We start from the raw sequence: 25248 nt of genomic DNA, 5'->3' as shown, positions 1-25248 counted from the left end.
AATAAATATGATTCAAGGCACTTTTTTTTAGCAAGAATGTGAGCAAATTTGGATGAGCATAAAAGACAAAGATTTGTTTTCTCAAAACGGTCCCGGTTTATTGAGTTTGAGGTGGATATATACTCATAGAGATATTTTCATCCAAATTTGAGACCCTAAGGGACAAAAGTTAGTTGGATTGAAGTGGAATGACCCATATGACCTATAATCGCACAAAGGTTAAAGGTTGACCAGTCCTTCAGTCTTCAACCAAAACAGAGACCTCATGGATGGATGAAGAATGCAATTTTCTTGGCCTTTTGACATTAAATCCATCAGCGAAAGAACAAAATGTACTAAGATGGGGTTGCAAGTGTTTCGAAGTTATTTATCGACACTCCATTGCGTTACTCGTACGTGACTCTTTAATTTGTTCTAAGGGGCTTACTTCTTCTCTTATTTTTATTTTTTTAATTTTATTTAAAAGAAAGAGAACCACATACAGAATATACTTGCCATTTTATAGTGGCCAGGTAACAATACATAACTTAGAGAACGAAGACGCAATGTAATAAATAGAAAACAATAATTACATTTACAAAAACAAAAGGACAACAAGAATCTGCAGGTACAGCCTACTTTGGTGACAGATAGGATAGGGAAAGGCTTATGAAGGATTACAATGGAAGTGCAAAGGGGTCGTTGTGTGGAGAGAGTGAGTTCAACACAGAAGTTATGCGGTAGAAAAACGAACGTTTAGTCAGTGAAAGTCTATGAATGGGCATGTGGATTGGGGAATGAGAACGGGTAGGGCGGGGAGGAACTTTAAAATTGATAAAAGAGAGCAATGCAGGGCAGTCGATGGTGGAATTGAGAATCTTATAAATAAGTTAATCTTAATCTTGTAACACGAAAATGAGGGTCTTGACAAATGATATACATTTACAATGATCATAGCTGCGCTTCAATTTTCAAATCAATTGTCACTCTATGTCTTATATTAGGTCAGAGATACAGACTCACTGTGGTGATCGATGGCATCATATTAAGAACTCACCGTTGCGTGCGCTCGCCATTCGATATTTTCAAGCCTTGAGTTGGGTTCCAGAACGTATATCCGTGTTGATTCTTCTTATAAGAGCACTTTTCTGCGATTAATTGCATTGCAGTGGAGCTTAATAGCACTGAGGTGGGGGCTGGAAAGAGAAAAACGTATTTCTCACTCAATGCGTGACATTATAATTTCGGACGCCTATCAGTAAACTATTAAGCCCCACAAATTAGAAGAATGGTTGATTTATTGAATACAAATTGTAAAAAAAACACGCATAGTTATCAATGGATCAGCAACCGCAAGCATACGAAAATATAATCTTAGGTATAATTAACTTTGCAATGGGGAGTCAAAATATTCATCCAATTGTTTTTTCTAGGATTTGACTAATACTCAAAGAGGGCAAAATTGACTGATAACAATAACAATCTTCATTCATACGATTCAGGAATTGGCAATTATTCGCATTACTTTCTTAGCAATGCACAATACTGACAAAGTAACGTTTCAGGAAGAAATTTCTTCTTAACTTACATTAATATGGGCTAGAAGTATTAAGTTGTAACTAATTGCAATAGAATTTTTTAATGTCTTCTTAAAGAATTTCTACTAAAAATATGTGTAAATGTTTATAACATTATATTCAAAATAAAATATTTTTCATGGAATAATCACATCCGGCAGTCATGCAGGATTGTAGAACTGTAAATTTCTATTCCCTTTATTTGACTATAACTGCTGATGACGATGTGTGTCGAGCACCACAGTATGCTAAAAATAGTCAAGGTAAACGGACGAAAACAAAGTTTCATCATTCAGCATTTCATACAAAGCTAAACATTGAAACTCATTAAATTGTTAAAAATGTTAAATTTCAAAATCTGTTGTCAAAACATTTTTTCAAAAAACGTCGTTCTGGATAGATGATTTAGTCTTTGAAAACAATGTGGATACTTGTAAGACGCTATACGAATTTTGAGCTAGCTCCTAAATAGTAAAAGCCTGTTCGAAACATACGATATTCAAATGCTTGCAGCAGCAATTGAAGTAGAAAATTGTAATAAATCTAATTAAGATCTACTATAAAGCTCACAATGGCCATGCAAAACAGAATTCTTCACCGGAAAACGCCTAATATTTCCCCAAAAAAATTTTTTCTTCTCGGAAGGCGTGAGAAATATCTTGCCAATATCACATGTTTTAAGACAATTGCCTAAAAACTTAATATGGCTTCGGATCCATGCTGACAGTTATTGATTACAAAAATCAATTTGATGTCAGAGTAGAGAATAAAGTTGAATAATCTACTTACTGAGACAGAAACTAGTGGGTAGTGGGTTTAAATTAATGTTAGAAAATAGAATAGAGATTTATAGAGGGTGTGTGATAACTAGAGAATAGTTTAACACGTCCTTATCGTCCAATGATATCGCGTGAATTGGTGGTCTCATAATTAATTTGAATTTCTCTTTACTGGAAACCATTATTCATAAAATAATACGATGGAAAAATACAGAATGGTGACTGAAATCTGTGATGAAACTAGATCACTTTTCAAGGATATTTTTGAAGACGGATAGGCCATTCATTTGCCATATTTTCCACAGAACAGTAATTCATCATAAAAAAATCATAAGTCTTCAACTTTCGCTCTGATGCAGGCAGAATAAATATGATGACTGATTTGAATGCACCACTATCAAATTCTTAAATCCAGATGGTAAAAAATAAATTTTTAGCGTTCAACACTGGTAATCATCATCCTTTCCTTCTGCAAAATGTAAGATGGCATCAAAATTCAAAACCGCTAAATGAAACATTTGACTTAGCCGGAATTTCAACCCGCATCTCCCGATTGCCGGTCAGGTATGCTGTCAGTTCACCACCTCCATGACGAATCTCAAATGGAGTTTACCGAATTAGGTATTGACGTCTCAAGTATACATTGCGGCATAGGAAAGGGAGGTCATACTTACTGTCACAGACAAAACCCTACTCAATCGCTATTCCGCAAGGGACGTTTTTCAAAGCACCGCATATAACAAGCAATTTTATTAGCAGTCACGTGCAAAATTACATCAAGGATGAAACTAATTTTTTCGTGGCGAGTATCAATCGCGGTGTGAATGAGCACATCTGCGCATCATTGCATACAAAGTCACTTGTTATGTGCAGTGATTCGATGAAACAGCAGCTCTTCCTGGCTGGGTCAAATCAGTTCTTGGAGATCTTTGGCAAAACATCCACTGTGGGAAACTGTAAATATTATCGTGGGAAACTGATTTTTATGTGATGAGCACTGATTACCCATGGGATAGAAACGTACTTCCGAGTATTCAACAGCGAAAAAGTCAATACAGAAGATAATATACGGGTACTGTGTCAAATTAGAGTTACCATGGGAAAAAACGGCGACCTACAAAAAGTTCGTGAGGAAAAGCAAGCCGGAGTATAACCATGAAGCTTTGGGAGAGGTTCGATGAAGTCGCCCTGTGAGAAGGGTCCAGGTACACTACTCAAGCAAAACTAACCTCGAGAAGTGCTTTGTAAAGGAAATGCTAGTCACAGTGAAGTATATAACTGCTTTGATACTTTTTCAATGCTCCGTGCTATCAATATCTAATACGTTAAAACTTAAGCATGAACGAAGTGTGAGCTCGACAGATAGCAGCAAGTATTTCAATATGTCGGACACTGTACGGGTACACAACAAAGGAATTCATCGTGGAATACGAAAAGTGATTTCCAACAGTGGAACTGAACTGTCCCAAGCATCAGAAATTTTGTTAACTTCCTTCGACCATGCAACAAGGACCCATTCCCTCACCACTTCAAAAATTGCCATCGTAACTGATGGCCCTCTACAAAAAGTTGAAGGCTTTTTGAACTCAATAGGTAAATACTTGAGAGTCTCAGTGGTCCTATTCAAATATCCTTGGAAGAGACAATTTCTTGGAGAAAGCAATAACACGGTGTACCTAGACAAGTTTCCTTCCTTCAGCAGCATGAAATTTAACTTCGGGATTTTCATCGTTTTCCATCAGTTTAATTATAGGAAAATGCTGATTTACATGCGCAAAAACCCTAGATGGCGAGACAACACTCCATTGATCGTTTACTTCTCCTTCAGTCGGACGAAGGCGGACGCAGAAAGATTGGTGGAGGGTACTCTTCTTGAAGCCTTGAAATATTCGACACTCAATATTGCCGTAGTCGTTCGAGTGAAAGACTCTACAAGCATTGCAGTGTATACAATGAAACCATACTCCGGAGGAGATGTCTGCGGCAAAAAAACAGGCAATCCAGTGTTGTTGGGGCAATGGGAGCTGGGTTCACAGCCGCGATTTCCTTTTTTCACCGAAATAAACGCATTTTATAACTTACATGGCTGTGAACTGCACGTCGCGATGCTATTTCGCCCTCCAATGGTGATATGGAATCCTGGGTCACAGATAAGTAATCTGAGACGCGTAGGAGGGGTAGAAGGCAGACTTCTTCACACGATCTCCCTCAAGCTGAATTTTACCACTCGCTTCAGCCTTCCGCGTACTGGGCACACGCTTGGACTCCACCTATCCAACGGCACATATCTAGGAGTGTTGGGAGACGTTGCTCACGGCACTGCTGACATCGGTTTGGGAGGAATCCTGGTTACGAACGCTAGACTGGCTGTGGTTGATTACGGTGTACATCACTCCACAGAGTGCCTGACTTGGGCCGTTCCCGGGAGGAAGAGGGCAACTTTTATGGAAAAGACCGTTCTCTCAATGATATCCTGGCGCGTTTTGGTGTTCACGCTAGTTATTTTGGTCATCTCAAGTACGGTGGCGTATTTATTGTCAAAGTGGTCCCCTTCGTCCTCATGCAAAGAAAATAGAAGTTTTTGGAGATGCTTTGTCGCAATATCCACAAATTTTGCCGGGGCATGTGTAGAAAAACCACTCTCTTTCTCATCTTACCGTGCACTTCATTTTACTATGTGCATTTCTGGGTTTGCAATAATTACCGGTTTTCAGTCTAAATTCGTCAGCGCCCTAACAAAGCCTAATCTCCTCTATTGGCCACAGGACATAAGGGAACTAATGTTGTCGGGCCAAAAGCTAGGTGGCACTGCCTATACCCTGGAATTTCTTGAATCCATTAATCATCCATTAATTGATACTCTCAGAAATAGATACGAGATAAGGGAAGAAGAAATAATCAGCGGGGAGTACGCAGTAGCAGGGGATAGGAGGAATTTGGTATACCTAACAGCTGGAAGAAAAAGTATTAAGGTTTTGAAAGAGTGTGCCATCCACTATCCAACTTCATTCGTGTTTCGGAAATCTTTCTTTCTAATAAATGACTTCAACATCTTAACTCGATACATTGCTGAGTCTGGTCTGTTAATTCAATGGTCGAAGGAGATTTCTGTGCTGTTACAACGGCAAGGAAAAAGAAGTCAAAAGATAACTAAAGGCACAGTTTTACTGGATGATTTATATCCCGTTCTTGGCATTTATATTATATGCAACAGTATTTCCCTCGCTACTCTTATTGCTGAGATAGGTTTCGCAAGAGCCTTTACATCGAAATAGATAATACATGCAAGTCCTCTACTTTATGTTATTGCTGCGTTTTGTAAAATCAGAAATGGGTGAATATATATAAGCCATTTCATCTATGCACTATAATGATCAAACATGTTATTATAGTTTATTTTAATGCATCTAAGTGCTAAGAATATAATATTATGCAGCGCTTAACATTATTAGGAAAGTGAAAATACTATTGAATATTGAGGAAAGCAGAGACTTAAGTGTAAGATAAGAAGGCCAAGTAGATGACAGATAAAATTTAAATTGCTAGGTTCCAACGTCATTTCTGCAAGTAGCCTCCAATCAAAACACTTTTATGAGCACTGGGATAAAATATTGTACTGGGGTAAAATATTGTACTCAGTGTTGAAAATGTATTGCAAAGTTCACTATACAATGCTTTTCCAATAAAATTGTTGCTCGAATCATATTGTTCCATAATTTAAACGATTATTTTTTAAATTCTTAATGGCATGAACCAATGAGTGTAAATCTATTTTGATCAAGTTTCTCGTTAGTTTGAAATAGAATTATAGCGCATCATAGAAGAACATCATGAGACTTTTTTGCTTGATTTATGTCATGTACATTCATTGAGATTAAGAAAACATTAAAGTTAGAGACATTTCATCGCATCTGATAGAAGATCAAACATTTACTCTCAGAATTGTGAAAAGCAACTTATTTTATTTTTATCAAGATTTTTTTTTCTAGCAAATCAGGCAAAAGGCCACGCATTTTATTTAAACTAAAGGTGGATCATACGTAAAAGATAATCTTATGAAGAAATAGCATGACTAAAATAATGCCTTTGATCAATATTTGATGTTTTATAAGTTATTTTCTCGGCATAAAATATTTTAAACATTAGGGTTTAGAAAATTTAAATGTTTTTAAAGATATTTTTAACTAGTTTTAAAAATATCATGATTTATTTATAATCCTGCAAATTTTCATGAGAATCTTTGCAGGTTTATAGATAAACTTGGCTTCGGAGACCACACCCTGAAAAACTGCAGTTTCTCCACAGTTTCAAACGAGCGGGAAAAAATAAACTAGATGCGATGGCTGAGAAAACTTTTACATTTTTCCATGAATGGATGAAAGGATGAAACATTACAAAGTCTCTTCCAAATTTGAGCCGGTGCGTGCAATGCCTGGATGAAATGCCCATGCAGAAATGGGACTACCTTAATTTATATTTAGATATATCTGGACTTTGTTCTTTTTTCACACCTGTTTGGTAAAAAAATTCTTTACTCAATTTCCGTGCAAGTGTCTGTTGCTATACTATGTAGCCTTCTTAGGTAATTAGAGGTTTAGTCCCTTTGAAGTGTGAATTTGATTTTAATTAATTTAAGCTACATTTCAGAGTATCCACTGTTTGCGAAAAACGCTTAGCTGACTGGAACTTTTGAGAAGCTGAAATAGCTGTACTTTTTTCATCTCGAATTATTTTTGCAGTTTACTCCAGAATACCAAGCCAAAATACTTCTTTTACTTTCTTTCTTCTCTTCGTCGATTTCCCCATAGTGCAAAAAATACCTGTCGATATTTGATAAAGTTTTTAATTCATTTTCATTGTTTAAATGTAAAAAGATAATAACATAAAGCGTAGGAAGCCCCTTTTGGGGTAAATTATTATAGGTCGACAATATCCACGACTATTAGACAATCTTGCAAAACGATACAAACGAACTCCAGCACAAATATTTAAATGGTTGTTTACTGCATTCCAACCACAGTTAACTTATTTCAAACATGGAATAACGCGCAAAATTACAGCTAATAGAGTGATTACAATTTTAGCGCTCTCTGTCCCCCCTGTATTGTACTTAATCTGCGACGGTATCTGGAATGGTATTCTCTCCGTAGTTTATACACTATAATAACCACTTCCGACCACTCTCTGACTAACTCACAAAGTCATGGAATCGACCCCTTCTAAAATTGTCTGAAATCAAAGGAAAAAATGTCGGAACATTACATATTCTATATATATCATGTTGTTGCCAACTGCCTGAATGTCCCTCCTTTTTGGAGCATTTGGAGGCAAAAAAATCGATTATGTAATTTTTAGTCTCTGAACCACTTGATACGTGAGAACCCTTCTTTTCAGACCGATTGGAGCGCTATTAATTATTGCCTAATCTTGCAATTTCACTATTTCCTAAAATATTATCTCAACAACGGAGGAAGATACGGTGTGGCGTCATGGAAAGAGACCAGAAATGGCCGCAATAGGGTAGTTTCCTTCATCAAAGAAAACGGAAGGCATTGATTGCGATTCGTTACCCACCATTGGTGTATCCATAATATACAAATTATTTGGCTTTAGAAATTCCAGTTCAGACGAATGGCAATGGTCAATTTTCACCGCATTTGAAAAAGGCCAGATTGGCGCCCATGCGATGCCACTCCACCTGACGTCTCAGGGACATAGTTTCTATACGAGTAGATAGGAGTTTTACATCGTCTGAGATTACCAATTTATGCATGAGGCACAGAGCTCAGGGAAACATGTTTTAATAATCACCTATTAAAACTGCCTAAGGTTGGAAAGTTTCCTTCGTTTGATAGGGTATTAATAATCCTTATTTAAGCCAAGCGCTCAACCTGCGAGCAGGGTACTCTGCTACCTGCAAGCAGCCTGCATCGTATCAGCGCTCAAAGCCTCGCCCTAAGGTCACCTCACACGACGACAGCGGGAACCAGAATGACGTTACACGGGGTTTTCACAGCATTCATACTTAGCCGTCGCGTTTTCGCGCGCTTGAAAATTTTCACTTTTCATTTAATCGCGAAAAATAGATATCGTCATTAAAAAATCTACATACGTGAAATACGTTCTCCCGGAGTAATAATCTTTCGATTCAGGCAATAAAAATAATAGGAAACCACCCTTTTGGAGCCACCCCAACAAAGCGCCAGCGAATCTTATTCTATGACTGAAAAGTAAAAAAATGCATTTGATACCACGTTGCCAAGCTTCATGGGCGTGGCCTGGAATAAGGCAAAACAATATAGAAAGGCGAGTGTACTATGTAGTTCAACAGCGCACGTGGCGCCACTCAATTTGTGGGGAAACTTTTTCGACCCGTAGCACTTCCTCGCGGAGAGTAAAATCGTCGACGAAATCGCGTGCGGTGACATCGTAGAGATTTCTTCCTGCTGATTTCACGAAAGCTCAGCGCTCCTTCCCCTCCCTTATATCCTTCCTCCCCACAAAGGAATGTAAAAATAAATCCACAAGAAGAATTTACCTCCTCACTAAAAACTATAATTCATCCGGTACAGTCACCTGAGCCTCCATTTTAACGTCAAGAGAGGCTTTCCCTGCTACAAACAATGAGGAACCGGCAACTGAAAATTGACCCTCTACTTCCGACCAGGCACTGAAGCCACCCATAAAGCCAGCTCAACGGCTAGTAATAGGAAAAAAAAATGTTTGAGCAGTTACCAGGGAACTAGATAGAGCCAATTTTCGAAATCAAAGTGTGAAATCGGATCTATTTAAGGCAAAGTATTCTGACTATAAAGGTAACGCAGCTCTCCTCAATCAAGCAATTTAACGTGGAAGTACTCAAATAAGCTTCGCTATGTGCTAAAGAAGAATCGCAGTACATATAATTTCTGATGTTTTTCTTTGAAATCGGTTTCAAAATTACATAAAGATATTTGTTCTAGGCCATTATGGCATTGAAATTAAAATGGAAGCCATTCAGGGGGCTAAATTAATACACTACACAATTAAAATTGGCCATCTATCAAGTAAATGACAAAAACTATTTTTAAACATTCTTTTCGAATCGAATGAACTAAAAGTTGTTTTTTTTCCAAACGTTTAAATAGTTTATTTCTTTCTACCCAGACGGCACAGAATCCTCCGTATCTAATTCGTATGCAGATACTATCCATTGACTACCGCTCCGTCGCTTTTTGTCAATGGATACTATCTGCATACGAATTAGATACGGAGGATTCTCTGCCGTCTGGGTAGGTGCCCATCCCTTATCCTTTTCTATTCAGCGAAATGAAAATCTGACTACAAGTGAACCACATGCGGCTAACGTCCCATACATCTTCGTTGTCTGCATCCAGAATGAAGGGCCACGGTAGTCTTAGCAGTGTAAGACTTCAATTGTATTGTCGCATCGTGAAGTCTCTCACAAATCTATTTGGCAGGACTTGAAATTGATTGCATATGCATGATGTCTTTAAGGAGGCCAGAAAATTACATGCGTGGCAAGAGACTGAAATATAAAGCAATTTAAAGTTCGAGGCAATAGATAACACTTATGCGGAAATTAGGCCAGCATCTAAATATGCGAAGGAACTTCCCTAAACATAAAAGCCAAATGTATCAGCCGAGAAAGCATTGAAAAACTATATTACTTCCTTTTCACATTGAGTTAAATGTAGAAAAATGCATACTATACAACCCGTTGAGGAAGGCTATCCGTAAAAGTGACAAATCACGATAATTAGCTTATGGTAAAAACAGAATAATTCAATCTGATAAAAGTTTTTTCAATTTAATTTTTCAGCTCTAATGAAAAAGGTTTTCTCAAACGAATAAAGCATTTTAAACGTTACTTTTATTCCCAGGTGCCCATCTCTACCCACGACTATTACAATCGAGGATTCTCTAGTATATGTGAAAGTCTACATTGATGCCGACGCGACGTTTCGAAAAGTGAGTCGGTTTTGGTCACCAGGGCGAGTGACTCTGCTGTGTGTTACCACCCAGTCGTATGGTCGACTTGTAAAAATTTCTTTAGTAATACTTAATAATAGAGTTTTCCTGAGCTCAGGTACCTGCTGATTGGTCAGTTAGCCCAATAATACTTTCTTCCTCTGTAATCTATTCTCATGAGAATCGCACATCGTAGGAGGTCCTTGGTAGAACTCAGTTGGAATCAAGTCACGAGTCCCGAAACGTCGAGAGCAATGAAGAAAATCTCCCGTTGGAAGATCTGAAAGCATTTTATTCAACGACAACAAGCTTAACTTTTGTTTTTATAATCAAAATATTCTGTTATAGTGCATCCGTCGAATTGTACGGTGAAAACGAGAATGAGAACATGCTTTGAGAGTATCAATAAGTCCGCGTGGTCGTAATTAAACTGGGTCGTGGATAATGAACATAAGCAACGGCAAAGAATATGCGGGATTCATAAGTCACTGGCATCAGAGCATCATGAGAGGGCCAAGGGTAGGAGTGAATTTTCATTACACCAACGGCCCTAAGCCTTCTTTTAATGAGTTCACGCGTGAGGTAGGAACTTGATTAATAGCCCAAATACCTGCCCAGGAATTCCAGGGTCTCGCGGAATGGGATTAAAACTGCTACCTATTGAAATTATGTGGAGACCTAGTGGAGAAAGTAGGTTTCCTCCTGCTTCACGAAAGAGTTTTATTTGAAGAAAAAAATAGCTTGAAACTAGAGAGAGTTGGGGCTTAGTTTTTAATTTTCCTCAAATGTTTTATTCCAACTTTTAAAAATTAGCCACGGGAAGTAGAATCGATATGGTAAAAAATCACAAGAAAATTTTAGTGGGCAAGAAAGTAACTGAAATTTTCTTTAAAAAAATCTTTAAATATTCAAATATAATTTTTTTCAAAAGCTCATGTCATGCACACATGTATGTTGAAAATAAGGAAGTATTTAGCCTTCACGAAAAATCTTATAATATTCGAGTAAATGTTGTATTTTTCAAAATTTGTCATGAATTTATGTGTGTATACGAGAAAGTAATTGGTCTTCACTAAAAATCTCTAAATATTCGAGTAAATATAATTTTTTCAAATGCTGTCATGCGCATATGTATGTATACGAGAGAGTAATTGGCCTTCACTAAAAAACGTTAAAAATTCGCGAGCATTTTTTTCAGCTATCGCACACACATGTAAGCATATTATTAACACCACACTTGAGATACCTAATTCAAAGTAAGTGTTCTTGACTTCCACTTATACCTATTATTTTTTAAATTTTAAATTTAAAAGTGAACTTTTTTAATTGGCCTAGGTTTTGATGAGTAATCATCATCTTCAGAAGTAAATTATGGTGTATTTATCTTATGTTTCCTAGTAACCAAACGGAGAAAGAGATGAATTTTGAGGGAAATTGAAACGGGTGCCAGAATAGGGTAAAAGGATGGACAAAGATATTCGTTCATTATTGTGTGGTCCTGGTTTTCAATAATTTTTAAAATTTCTAGCTACTCTCTAGAATCTAACTCGCGGCAGTTGTTGTATAAGTTTTAAATATTCATTAAAAAAATAACTCCTAAGAAAGTTACACATTAAATTAAAGGAAGTTATGAATGACTTTGTGAACTTTAGATTTCCAAGTGACCAGGTGGAAACATGTATTTCTGGAAGGGGGGAAACATCCCCTCTTCATTCATCTTCTCCAAGAATAAGCGCGGTTACTGCCCGGAACAAAGGCGACCGACATTTTAATATAAATGCAAAACTCCAAAATTTCCGCATCCTTTTTGACTGATTGCTTTTATATCCGACGCAGAGTCTGCTGGCATCGTTGAAGAGTTAGAAGGGCTTGAGAAGGAATGGGAAATTGGGGGAAGCGAGACTTTAATCACGTTTTTTTCACGCCTCGCCACCAGGGCCGCGCTGTTGCGCTACACGGGGATAGCACGAGGCGCTGTCCACCACACTTCTGATCGGATAATGGATTGCTTACGACAAGAGAAAATCTGGAAAGGACTCTCAGGCCTTGGGAGGAGTTTCAGACGGTGGAAATTCAAATATTTTATTAAACTTCTGAAATCTTCTAAACGATTTTTTGCTTCTAGATTTTCGCGGAGATTATAACTCAGCACAATAATATTAAATAAATGGCCTACACGTGGCTGAGTTATTAGCACTCTGTCGAAGGATTTTTTTTAAATATAGCTACTGACCTTTAAATTTTTAGTAACAGGTGACATGAGTACCTAAGGTGCCAGCCATGTAGAGGAATTATCTTTTAAACTGGGACTTTTGGATTAATTGGATGTGCATGGCATATATTTGGAACAAGAACTCTGTGATTCTATTTTTTAACATTTTTGATATAAAGCTCTAAAAATCTGTTTACTATCCACGGCTACCTAGTTACACACTCAAAATATCCATATGGTCTTTGCAATTGAATAGGGATGATTCATTCATGATTATGGCACTAGTACAACGGGTATAATCCTTTTAACAAAACATTCATCACTCAGATCAAGGTCATTGCAAGAAATTAATACGCAAAAATTGTTCAGTCCATTTCCGTAAATCCCCTTTATTTTTCTCTGGTTGTCTAAATTAAATCATGGACTCGTTTGTCGGGGGGAGTGAATCAAAATATACTTCAATCAATTAGAGTACAGCACAAAAGAGCCATTGGAAATATTTCCGGTAAATGAAAATTCTGACTCTTTCCCTTATTTGTAACATTTAATTTCCTACCGATGACAATCTTATGCATCTATAAGTATTTAAGCTATTACAGCTAAGAAGTGGACATAAACCTGTGTAAAGAACGAAATTTAATTTAAGAAATAAATTTTATTCACATCCTATAGCACCGAAAAATCCCTGTTTAGGCCTACATAGGACCTAAGGTATATGGGTCATTCTCCCGCAATCGTACAAAATTATGTCCATGGACTACCATAAAAAAACTAAAACTGGCAAATCAAAAATAAAGTGGCATATTATTTTATTTACCCTTTTACTAATAGAGACAAATTAGAAAAAAAAATTGTATTACCCAAATTTAATGTCCACAGTCCTATTGATTCGTCATGTCTGTGGACAGTCCCACACATATTTTCGAAGAGGTTTTTATTGTATAAACAACCTTTACAAAATAATTTATAATAAAATCTATAATTAAACAAGTTACAGCAATATAAACATTCCAAAATAGTCTTTTTGGGTTGCTTTTATATCATAATATTAATAATAAAATAAAAAAAACATTTGTCCTACCGAAAAAAGCAATCTCCGTCGACACATAGGAAAAAGGGGGAATTATTCATAGCAAATGGTGGCAGCCCTCAACAACCACCAGTGTGTAGAGAAAGATATTTTCAGCTATATTGGGTTGTTTGAGTTTATACTTGCTTTAGTGAATGTTTTAACGCTGGAAGAAAAATTTTGGTTGAGCTTTTTGAAAAAGCCAAGATCATCAGCCATGTCCGTGGACAGGTAAAAAATAGTATAAGTGAAATCTTTTACTAATTACAATTGAGATGTCTTTTGCAGCTATAAAATGCAAGTTCAATGTAGTAAGGACAGTGCCCTAACTTATTGTAAGTCTCAACTATAACTTAATTTAGGAAATCGCCGTGCGGCGTCCGTGGGCATCATGTCCGTGGACATCATGTACGTGAAATCTGCAATCCATGGACATGACAGATGGTAACGGACATGATGATACCTAAACCATGACACGTTACAGAATGTCCAATGATGAATTAAAATAAAATTCTGTATAGGATGACTTTAATCCCGAAAATATCATTTCCGCCACACGACACATCAACAGCATTTAGAGATTAAATCTCACAGACTTCCTGCAGTGAAAGATATTGCTAGCTATGTAACATTTATATCATTTCAAAGGGAGTATTCCATTTTTACTCAATTAGTTTTTATATCCATACTAAAATCTGACTAATAAGATCCGAACTGCTTAATCACTTTCACTCTCTTCAAAGAAAAATCAAAATCCCATCTTTTGGCTTCAGTTCATGAGAGTATTTTACTCCCATCCTTATCTTATTTAAGTGTTTATCTTATATAAGTATTTATTCATAATACAGTTCCGTTTGAGACTATTTGGGAAGTACTATATATGCTAACATTTATTTGCGATGACATAAAATAAATCTCATCTCATGGATCCACGGAATAATGATTGACGTTAAAATGAATTGACGTCAAAGATAGCATTAAAAATAAGCAGTAAAAATTTCCTGCTCAGTAGTCAATGCCAATGATTTAACTAAATGGAAATTATAGCGTATAAACTACCTAACCACCTCCAGCAACTGAAACTAATTCTCTATCGGGAAACGAATTAATTTCCTCGCCAACACTTTTCAACAGATTCACACGAAAGAGTTCACCAAGAAAAATTTCGTATATTTCATCAACTCAAACATCTTACATGCTGAAAGCACAATAGTGTGCTCAGCTTGTAAGCTTAAGCTGAAAGCGTGCTTAACCTAACTTTTTAAGCAAATTAAGCTCAATAGGAAGCCGCATCAGTGATACGTTTCCCGCCAATTCAATTTTCTAAGAGGAATTCTCTCCGTAATTGTACGAATTCTGAGTTAATTAATCCTTCTTTGAGGAGAGAGAGTCTGTTTCCATTCAGAAAGGGTGTATTGTTCACTGAAACTGATTAAAACAATGAGTAGCAGGAGAAATACCCACTTTGCCAGAGAATCTAAAGCCACAAAAGATTTCCATTCAAATGTAGGTATGGAATTCCTCAGAAACACATACTTATGAGTAAACACAATAGCAGGGTGCGCAGATTCCAGAAAATTGCTTATTCAAATTGGTAAGAAATAGACTAGTTCAAAATTCTGTTACTAACCAAACTAAATCTTTCCTATTCTTATTCAAAGCATATAGCCTATACACTCAAATAACAGTTTCGAATAATTTTAAAAATATATGCAGCGAAACTTGCTTATTACAAATTGCAGGGTACCTTCGATCTATTTTGTTATAAACAGGATTTTGTTACAGCAATAATAAAGGATTTTGACGTATGCATCACAGGACGTCCGGCTAATACTACGTAAATCGTCTTTATTTAAGCAACACATCCGTAAAAATTAATCATCGTCCCACCCTTTCCATCAAATGGCTGTAAAGGGAAGGATTTTAAGATCAACTGTAGAACTATGCGGTGATGGCCACCCGTGAGAACAACTGATGATAAGGTAAGACAAGGTTGAGTAGCGAATATGGGCGTAATTTCTTTATAAAAGAGGAAGTAATTCCGAAATGGACCAAAGAATAGTTCATAATAGCGGAGATTTCGTATCATCCAAACTCGTTACATGCGGGGAAATTAACACTGACTATCATAGGAAAGTCTTAGGGGCCGTGAACTCACCCAGTTATATGCGGGATTCCGTTACATGCATTATCATTACAAGCGATTTTTACTGTATTTATGAATTCCTTTTGATTTTCGTCCTTAATTAAAATGTTAAATCGATACATGGGCTTACAAATACTGTAAGATTTCCAAGCCATAGCAGCTAAACACCTGTTCTAAATCCCTAAGTAGCCACAAAATCAGTGTCAATATTATCTAAATGCTATTTGCAGAATACTTTACGCCGTTTTACCATGGTTGTTAATGGTGTGGAAAAAATATACGGTTGATTCTCTTTCGGGCTGTTTTTCCTATTGGTGCTCTGCTGCAGGCACCTTCCAAAATTCATGCTAATTTTTCTTGCGCAATCACATATTCAAAGGTCATATTAGAGACCTTAATAAAGTTAATTATGATATATAATATATTTTTCGTTATAAGCCCTCGGATCTTAGTTTCATTTGCGTGTACATGTAGATACATTTGGAAGGAAAACGTATTAGCGTTTAGTATTCTTCTTCAACTTACTAAACAAGAGTTACAAAGGCTGCTTAAACGAAGAGAGAAATTATGACAAAATGTTTTAGTCCACAAGGCGAAAGCTAAGTTCTATGGTTTGTACGCTTCGTCCACTTAAATTCTATGAGGATTCAAGATCCATAAAAATCGCTGATATGGTATCTTAATAAAAATTCCCAAGGTTCCCAAATATTGCAATTTTGGCAAGAATTTACTTGCTTTATCACACAATTATGAAGTGAAAGATAATTTTCAGCAGGCAGTAATACTGCAACATGGAGACGTGAAAATCTGCTGTCTGAACATTCAGAATATGGCTTTTCTGGTTGGTTTTTCTACATGAGAACTTGAAAGGATAAAATATTACACGATTAATTGACGTATATACTCTTTATTACAATTGTGCAAATGTCTTTGCTACGGGCTTCTCCTTTATTTTTGATACATATATTTATTAATAAAATTGACGACATGTTATTAGAGGTTAATTCAATTAAATTATACTTATGGAACTGTTTAGAGACATTAATTTTCATTCCTCTTCTAATTCTGACAGTCACCATCAATGTTCCTCATTATATTTTCCTTTTTACATCAAGCTAAGCATTCAGTATAGAAAATGCACTAGGGGATTGAAAAAATGATAATATTATGTTAGAGTATGCATTTTTGTATTACCTGGCCTAGAAATTACCATACTCGACTCAGCTCAAATCGATCGTCACGCGTAGTTTTCAACTCGATTCGACTCGAGATGAAAAAGTACTGATCACACATCCTAAGTTTTGATAGAATGCGTTACCTTCGCTTTTTTCGTATCTTTTATTTACTTTGGGTAATAGATGCATTCTTTCCACAGCATTGTGATGAACAGTGATGAATTATATTTTAATTTTACATCATCACGTAGTTTGCATAACAGGATTACGTAGAGTAAGAATTTTGGTAACAAGATATAATTATTTTTATGAAATGAATATGACTCCAATGCATTATTACAATAATTATAAATTATCTGTACTTTAGTAAAGGACTCAAGAATCCGAGAAAGATTGAAAAATAAGAGACATCCTGATCAGAATAGAAATAGAGGATGGATAATTCTAAGACGGAAGAGATATTACAGCCGGAGCGTTGAGTACGCAACTTAGGCAAATAGAGTATGCGAGTGAACGGTGTTCCTTACCGACTGAAAATTCAAATGCAGCCGGAGACGCGAAATCACTAAATAGGTCACGGGTGAATTTCAGCGTTTGAGAAGCACTTATGCATGTTTTGAGATTGAGGAGATAATAAGTCAAATAAATGTTAAAATGATATCCTTTTAAATAATTGCGAAACCACCTCAAAGTTAAGATATGTTTGAGATTTCCACAGTGGCATGTTGCCTTGACAATACAGGGAGCTTTTCACGATAACGCTCGAGCATTGCACATAATGGAGCATTGAAAACCCTACCAGGTAAATAGTATGACCTACCCACAGGAAATAGGAAACAAGACTACATTTACATTAAGGCTGCATTTACCGGGCGTATGCCTTTTGTTTTAAAAGAGCAATTTGTTAAAATCGAAGGCCTCTTTGGGATATCGAAGTTGAAGGAAAGTAATACATGACAGCTAAAATGTAAAGGTATCCATAAAGAAAGTCATTTTCTTAAAGAAAAAATATTTTTTGCTCGACGCTAAGAATACAAATTAAATACAATAACAAAATGGCTTATGATTTAAATCTGGTCAACACCTGAGATAAATCGGTTGAAGGAATTTAAAGAGAAGAACATTTTTGATTCCATCACAAAGAAATTGATAATAATTATTTAATCTATATTTTAATAGGTGCTTCCAAGTTCAAAGAATGAATAACGCTTATCACCCTTAAATGGGACGATACCACCTTCTACACTGGTCGTATTTTGTCTTTTGTCATGAGGAATTACTCCTTTATGAAACAGTTATCATCTTAAAATTTGAGAATATATCGATCAGATCTTTGACAATGTTAGTCTGAACAATAAAATTTTACATTCGAAAAAAAAACTGACGCAAAAATCTTCGCATTCAAAATTCAGGTAAATGTGGAAACGGGTAAAATTTATATGCCCTGAAAATTTCCTGTTAGCGTTTGAAAATATGTTTTTAGAGACAAATTTGACGCCCAGAGAGAGATCTGAAGGCGTTGAGGCAAAAATAAATAAATACTTAGCAGCTTCAATTTAAATATATCCTTGGACAAGGCAATTCAAAAGTGACGCAGGTTAAATGAGCTGAGTTACTGCTCATTCATATTTCTGGTGTAATTTCTAAACGTAATTTTTTTAAAATTATCATAAATGAAATCAATCTGGGAAATCTTCTTACAGCTGAGAGTAATAGCATAGAAGTAAGGGAAAAATTCTTCAATTGCGTGCGCGTGGAGTTGTTTCTCTATGGAAGCGAGGCTTGGACGTTGATAGCAGCAGAGAAGACAAGAGTAGAAGCAATCGAAATGTAATGCTACCGAAGAATGGTGAAGATAAATGGATCGAGCGTGTAAGTAATGAGGAAGTCCTAACGAGAGTGGAAGAAAAGAAAAGTCTTCTAAAAACCTTAAGCAGACGACGGGATAATGTAACTTAGTTGGCCACATAGTGAGACATGATGGCCCGATGAAAACAATCGTAGAAGGACAAGCGGAAGGGAAGTAGTGCAAGGGACGGCCCTGAATGAGTTCTTCACAGGATGGGTGAGAAGAAATGTGTCACTTTGCAAAGGCCAGCAAATAGGAGAGAAGAATTAAGAGCTGCGTCAAACCAACCTCAGGATTTTTGACTGATGATATGATGAATTCAATCTAATTTCAAGACTACTAACTTACCACCCAAGAAAATTACAATACTTGTCAACCTTACCTCGAAAAGATACCCAATGGAAGATATCAAAAAGAGAGGTAACTCACAAAATACACTCGCTGCCCTTGATGTCATTACAATCCGCGCTATGATATTTATGATATCCTTGTTTATTATTCAATGCCTTTATTTAAGAAAAGCAGCATTTATACAACACCGTTCATTTTTTTCCATTTAAACAATACTCTTTTTCCTTTTTTCACAGGATGGACACAGATTTTCCTTTAAGTAACTGGTCCCCATTAACTTTTGTTAAGAAGTATCTTGTCGTTCCGATCTCAAAGGGCCTATTTGACCCCGAAGCTTGAAGAGACTTCCATCGCTCCATAGATAAATAAATATTGTCCATTACCTCATGCATTTTTATTAATACTCTCTTCTCCTCGCTATTTTGTCATCCTTTGCTCTGCCTTCTCATTTTCATTCGATCTCCTTTCACCTTTTATTCTGTCTCACACTAAGAACCTTCAAATATATTTTTTTGGACAGTGAGGAATCTAAATATGGCGTTTATGTTGTCATTTATGGAAATAGTTCTGAAATTGATCGCATACACATTTATGCATAAACTTTTTCAGGTTAAGACTCCATTGTTAACAGTTAATTAGTCTATACATCGAATGCTCAGGATTCACTTGGTGGAACCACATATCGTTACTGCGAAGGAAATCACTTTGTTATGCTACAAAGAACTTTATTATTCCGACCCTGGGATTCAACTAATTTATTGTCTTTATCAAGGTGATTACTCTTAATTCCTTCATTAAAGTACATAATATTTTAAATAATGGGAAGGCTATTTTTGATTCTATAAAAATAATTATATTTTATTACCGAAATACTTACTTTTCGTAATCCTGCTATGCACATTACATGATGATGAAAATCACAAAAAATAACACATAACAATACAAGAGAAAGAATACATGCAATACCAAAATTAAATAAAAAGATGGAGAAAGCGAAGGGAAATACGTTCGGCCAAAAATATTAGGTACCTACCTATAAAATAGAAATGAGATACCTAGAAGGAATGCGTAAAGATAAATATTTTTCTTTCGTCACCTTGTTAATGACCATATAGAAGTTAAGACCCAGTGTTGGAATATTAAAATTTTGTGGAACAAAAAAGTGATTTATTTCGCACTAATGTTAATATTCATAGTGAAATTGAGCATGGAGCTCCTAATGGGTAACCTATAAATCATGTTAGAGGAATAAAATGCATGTAATGACAGTTGAAAGCGTTAGTTCGGCCAATACTGGAGGACGTGGTGATGGTTGGGGACCCATTTGAGGAAGGCTGCGTTTAAAATTTGGAGAAAGTCCAAAAGAAAGCAGCGAGGTATACACTGAACAGGAATATGGAGACTGACAGCGTGATAGAGATGGTGGGAGTCTTTGGATGGGAGAGACTAAAGAGAAGACGGAAAAAATATAGAATTTGTTTTTTAAAAGATAAATTAAGAACGACAGAGCAATGGGCGAGTTTGGAAAAGAACTTATTCGCCTTTTTGATAAAAATGACCAAATGCACTAAGTTAAACAGAGGTCACAAAAAATTCTCTCAAAAAGTTCTCATTCCACAACAGGAATTTGATGGAATGGAACCAGTTTCATAGATATCAGTTGAAACCCTTATCTTGTGGCATTCAGGCATGAAAAAATAAATATCATTAATGAGTGAATAGTCATTGATGATTAATTATGAAATTTTAATGGAGGTATAAATATCTATTACGAGTACATATTAATGTATACGTTCATGCGGCATGAATGGGCATGTACACTAGGCCGGCCCTTATTTTTCAGAATTGAGAAAAGTTATGTTTTCCTAGTCTCAAAATGATCCAAATGAGGCTTATATTCACGTGTTAAAATTTGGTTACTTTAAAATAACGGGAACCCGTGCCCCAAGGGCCCTAAGTACTGAGGACCCTCAATTGAGTGTTTTGGGGCCAAAAAGTGCTATCCCTATGTAAAACGTAAAAGTAGAGCCCTTTCGGGCCAAATTTTGTTTGTTTTGACCTATCTCTAATAATTTACGAGATATTGTGCGTCGTAATGTAATCCACCCTCTAGGGCACTACCCCGCACCGCGGCGCCGCTGAGGTACGGCCCGCACCACTTACTAGAGACTTCCCCTCCACCCCCTCCCCTCCCTCGGCAAAGACTGCTCCTGATGGCAAGATTTACATGCCAGTGGTACGGATTTGATCAGACTGTTTCTCTTTTGTCATGATTAATGTTGTTAAATCCCGCAATGTCAATTTTAACCCTTCAACGCCGCCTTGTGTACTAGGTACCGACCCCTTAAATCTTAATTTGTTGCCACCATACGACCGCGCACCATTCCAGCATGCTTTGTTCCAAAGTGCTCTATATGTACAAAATATTATAAGTATGTCATACAATTGCGTTCGTGAATTATCAAGGAATTAAAGAAATGAGCAGGGCTTCCAGGGCTCCAAGGGTAGATAGAAATATTTAAGGAAAAAGAAACGACACAGTCAGTTCACTGATGTAGATCAATGTGAAGAGATAGTTAGTTCTTGTGTACAGTGTGGAAAGGAAAGGGAGTGCTAATTCTTTAGGATTTAAGGAGAAAAGTAGTGAAATAAATAGTTTACCATGAATACACCTGACGTTCGTTTTAAGAATAGGCCAACAACGAAAGGCATGAATTCAAGACTAAATTCAGACATTGAACTGGTAGAATAAGAAAGTGGAGAAATACTTGGCTCAAAGCTACCTACAGTGAGAGAAGCACTAAGTGTTTTCTCTATCACCTAATGGGCTCGAAATGTATTTTACTTGGTGCGCGAAAAAACATCAGAAATTCGTTTACCCACGGAAAAAAACGAGAATTCCTGATATTACAGTGAATGAGGCGATTGAAAAGTTGGAAAAAGTACACAAGGAATGAATAAAATTGCGACGACATTAGAAGAGAAAGGGAATTACCGTAGAGATGAAGAGAAGAGAATCCTTCATGACAAAACTTGATGATTTTGATGATGATTTGTTTGACATTGCAAGGAGCGGTGCCATTGAATTTTTGACACACGAGGAGGAATGTGCAGTTGATCTCTCGGAAAAATGAGCTTGGGCTGAAGAAATAAAATTCTTACGCAATCAAAGAGCAGCACGGAATGCAGTTATTGGAGGGATATATTTGAATATGTTCAAGAAGAAAGAAATAGATGATGTTCTCCGCTCCTTGTGCTACATCTGTTGCAAAAGTGACCTGCAGTTCCTAAAAAGATTTGTTACGAAAGTGTAAACCTGGACTTAGCGAAGGCAGTACAAAAGAGGTTTTCAAACCACTAGTGGTACCTGAGTGAGGAGTTGGTAGGCCTGTCTTTCATTGACGGATCCTTTTCTAGTATTGAAAAGGAAAACGTGATACGCTGTACGAGGACATATGAGGGAAAATATGATCCACCGAAGAACGCATTCTATAAACACAAAGACCTGACTAAGGTATCTATATCAAATTTTGTCACAACTAATTCTAGAAAGCTATTTAATACATTGGAAATATGCAAGGCATTCTTTGATGTGCCCACACGAGAATGGGATGAACATAATGATTACAAGAACGATTTGCAATATATTCGGGGCCTTCAAGTGGTAAATGATCGTGCAGGGAAATGGGTGAAAGTAATTCAAGATTTTAAGTCAGTTACGTAGGAGAAAGAGTGAATTACTTAGTGTGAATTTTCATCGTAACACGACCCCAACCTCCCAAGGACAATTTAATTGTCAAATATGGGGTGTCAGTGAAAGATTAGAAATACAATGAAAATGTATTTTATTTTGGTTAATATGTACCAAAAATCATGGACAGAGTGTTAATAAATTGATCACTTGGATTGGAAATACTGTCATGGCAATTAAATTATTTCTAACGAAAGAACATTTCTTCAGAGGCTAAATCTTGCCAATAGGAGCAAAGACTTTGCTGACGGAGGGGAGGGGGTGGAGGGGAAGTCTCTAGTAAGTGGTGCGGGCCGTACCTCAGCGGCGCCGCGGTGCGGGGTAGTGCCCTAGAGGGTGGATTACATTACGACGCACAATATCTCGTAAATTATTAGAGATAGGTCAAAACAAACAAAAATTCGGCCCGAAGTGCTCTACTTTTACGTTTTACATAGGGATAGCACTTTTTGGCCCCAAAACACTCAATTGAGGGTCCTCAGTACTTAGGGCCCTTGGGGCACGGGTTCCCGTTATTTTAAAGTAACCAAATTTTAACACGTGAATATAAGCCTCATTTGGATCATTTTGAGACTAGGAAAACATAACTTTTCTCAATTCTGAAAAATAAGGGCCGGCCTTTGACGTATCTGCCACCGTTTAGCCACAAAATGCCTCATTTGAGTCCGCGTCCGCGAAGAAAATATTCCAACGCCCACGCAGCGTCGCGGATACAAGAGCCGCAGGCCGATCCCCTCCCCTCCCCGCTCGATTCTACCCCTCCCACGCCTCCAATACAGCAAAAGTCATCCCGCGTATGCTGCTAGGAGGTCATTTATCTTTGATAATATAAATCGGAAGATGGTAGAAGGTAATAAAGGAAGCTCAGTGAGACGACTTGTCCCTTATTAGGCGCCTCCTTGGGGTTCAACAAATCGATGTTACCAACTTTTAGAGAAGTGATGAAATATTTTTAGATCCGAAAACGCAGGAAAGGAGCCTACGGTCCATGAAAAGGCCTCTCGAGTGGCTATAAAGGTGTGCTAACTTCGGATATGCGCTCCAATTTCGGCTTTGTCCGACAGATGTGATTAAATGTATTTTGGGCGAAAACCGCTCGCGTCCCCTCCCGCAAGCCTCTCCCACGCGCCAAATGCACCAAAATTCACACTAAGTGCGTCTTACTTCGTTAGTCTAAATATTTAATGTTTCAGTATCGTCTGTGGGGGAACAATCACGAAAGAAGTTTTCAATTACCTGCTTTCCAATCTGTATTTCTTATTTCAGTGTCATTCCTCGTCTTTCGCTGTTGTCTACAAAGTTTTGGTGAATTTCTTCACGAATATCTCGTCTGTATGTATAATAAAAAGAAATATTTAACTTCAAATTTGAACGTTCATCAATAAATTTTTGAAAATCCACAGCACTAAGGTCAGATGTAGCCGGAGGTACTGTGGTCTCTCTCCAATATGTCATCAGCGAGTAGTCCTTAAAGTTGATATTAAAATCCAGCACTTCAAAAATCTCGGATCGGCCGCCAAACGCATACTTGCAACAACACAAATTTGGTCCTTAGATTGCCCTCCCAATGTTTATGTCGCAAATCTAAGTCAACTTAGTGCAATTAGCAAATAGACCTCTGTAAGGGATGAAATATGATTTGATGCTTTCCCGGCGAATTATGTGGGTAAACTTTAATCGAAATATATCCCTGATGATGAACCCCGAGTTGGACCTTGAAGCGTTTGCCATTATGGAAAAATTAACCCGGTGGGAATCCCGAGAAGAGTTTACTCACATAGCAAAGGATGTTGGATTTATGCTTGTAGCATAGGGATGATGCCTCCTCTTTGGGCGGTATTCACAATCGCATCCAAATCCTTTTTTATTTTTGTGTATTTAATTTTCACTCGGAAAGGAATCGAGAATCGCATATTTTATAACTTTTGCTAATCCTCTGACGAGGGAGGGAAACCCAAAAGTGGTACCCTGTTTCTTCAACTAACATCACACATTCTCCTCTAAACTTGGATTGATAAGCGCTCTTTCCTTTATTTCATCAGACAAAAGTATAGTCTTTCACTCCATAAAAATGTTGCCCTTTGATGACACACTTTGATACCTCTCTTTTCGTATTCACAATAATTAGCATATTTTTCTGCCTACGTAAGTAATTCTTGCAAACTACCTTGGATGTTTCCTACAAAGTTATGATTTTTGCGTCAACTAAAGTTGTGGGGACGATCATTGCTGTTTATTGGTTCTTGCATAGACCTCTATCACATTTGCCAGACGCTTTTCCACGCAGAAGTTCCAGTTTGAGTTTAGTCCTTAATTTTTATTTGATGAGGAACGTAGAGATAAAAATCGGATGATTTCTTTGCAGTTAAATTTTCTTCGGATGAATTGA

The sequence above is a fragment of the Ischnura elegans genome, chromosome 9, assembly GCF_921293095.1.
Source record: "Ischnura elegans chromosome 9, ioIscEleg1.1, whole genome shotgun sequence".
In the NCBI taxonomy this organism is placed as follows: domain Eukaryota; kingdom Metazoa; phylum Arthropoda; class Insecta; order Odonata; family Coenagrionidae; genus Ischnura; species Ischnura elegans.
This window is presented reverse-complemented; position numbering follows the sequence as displayed.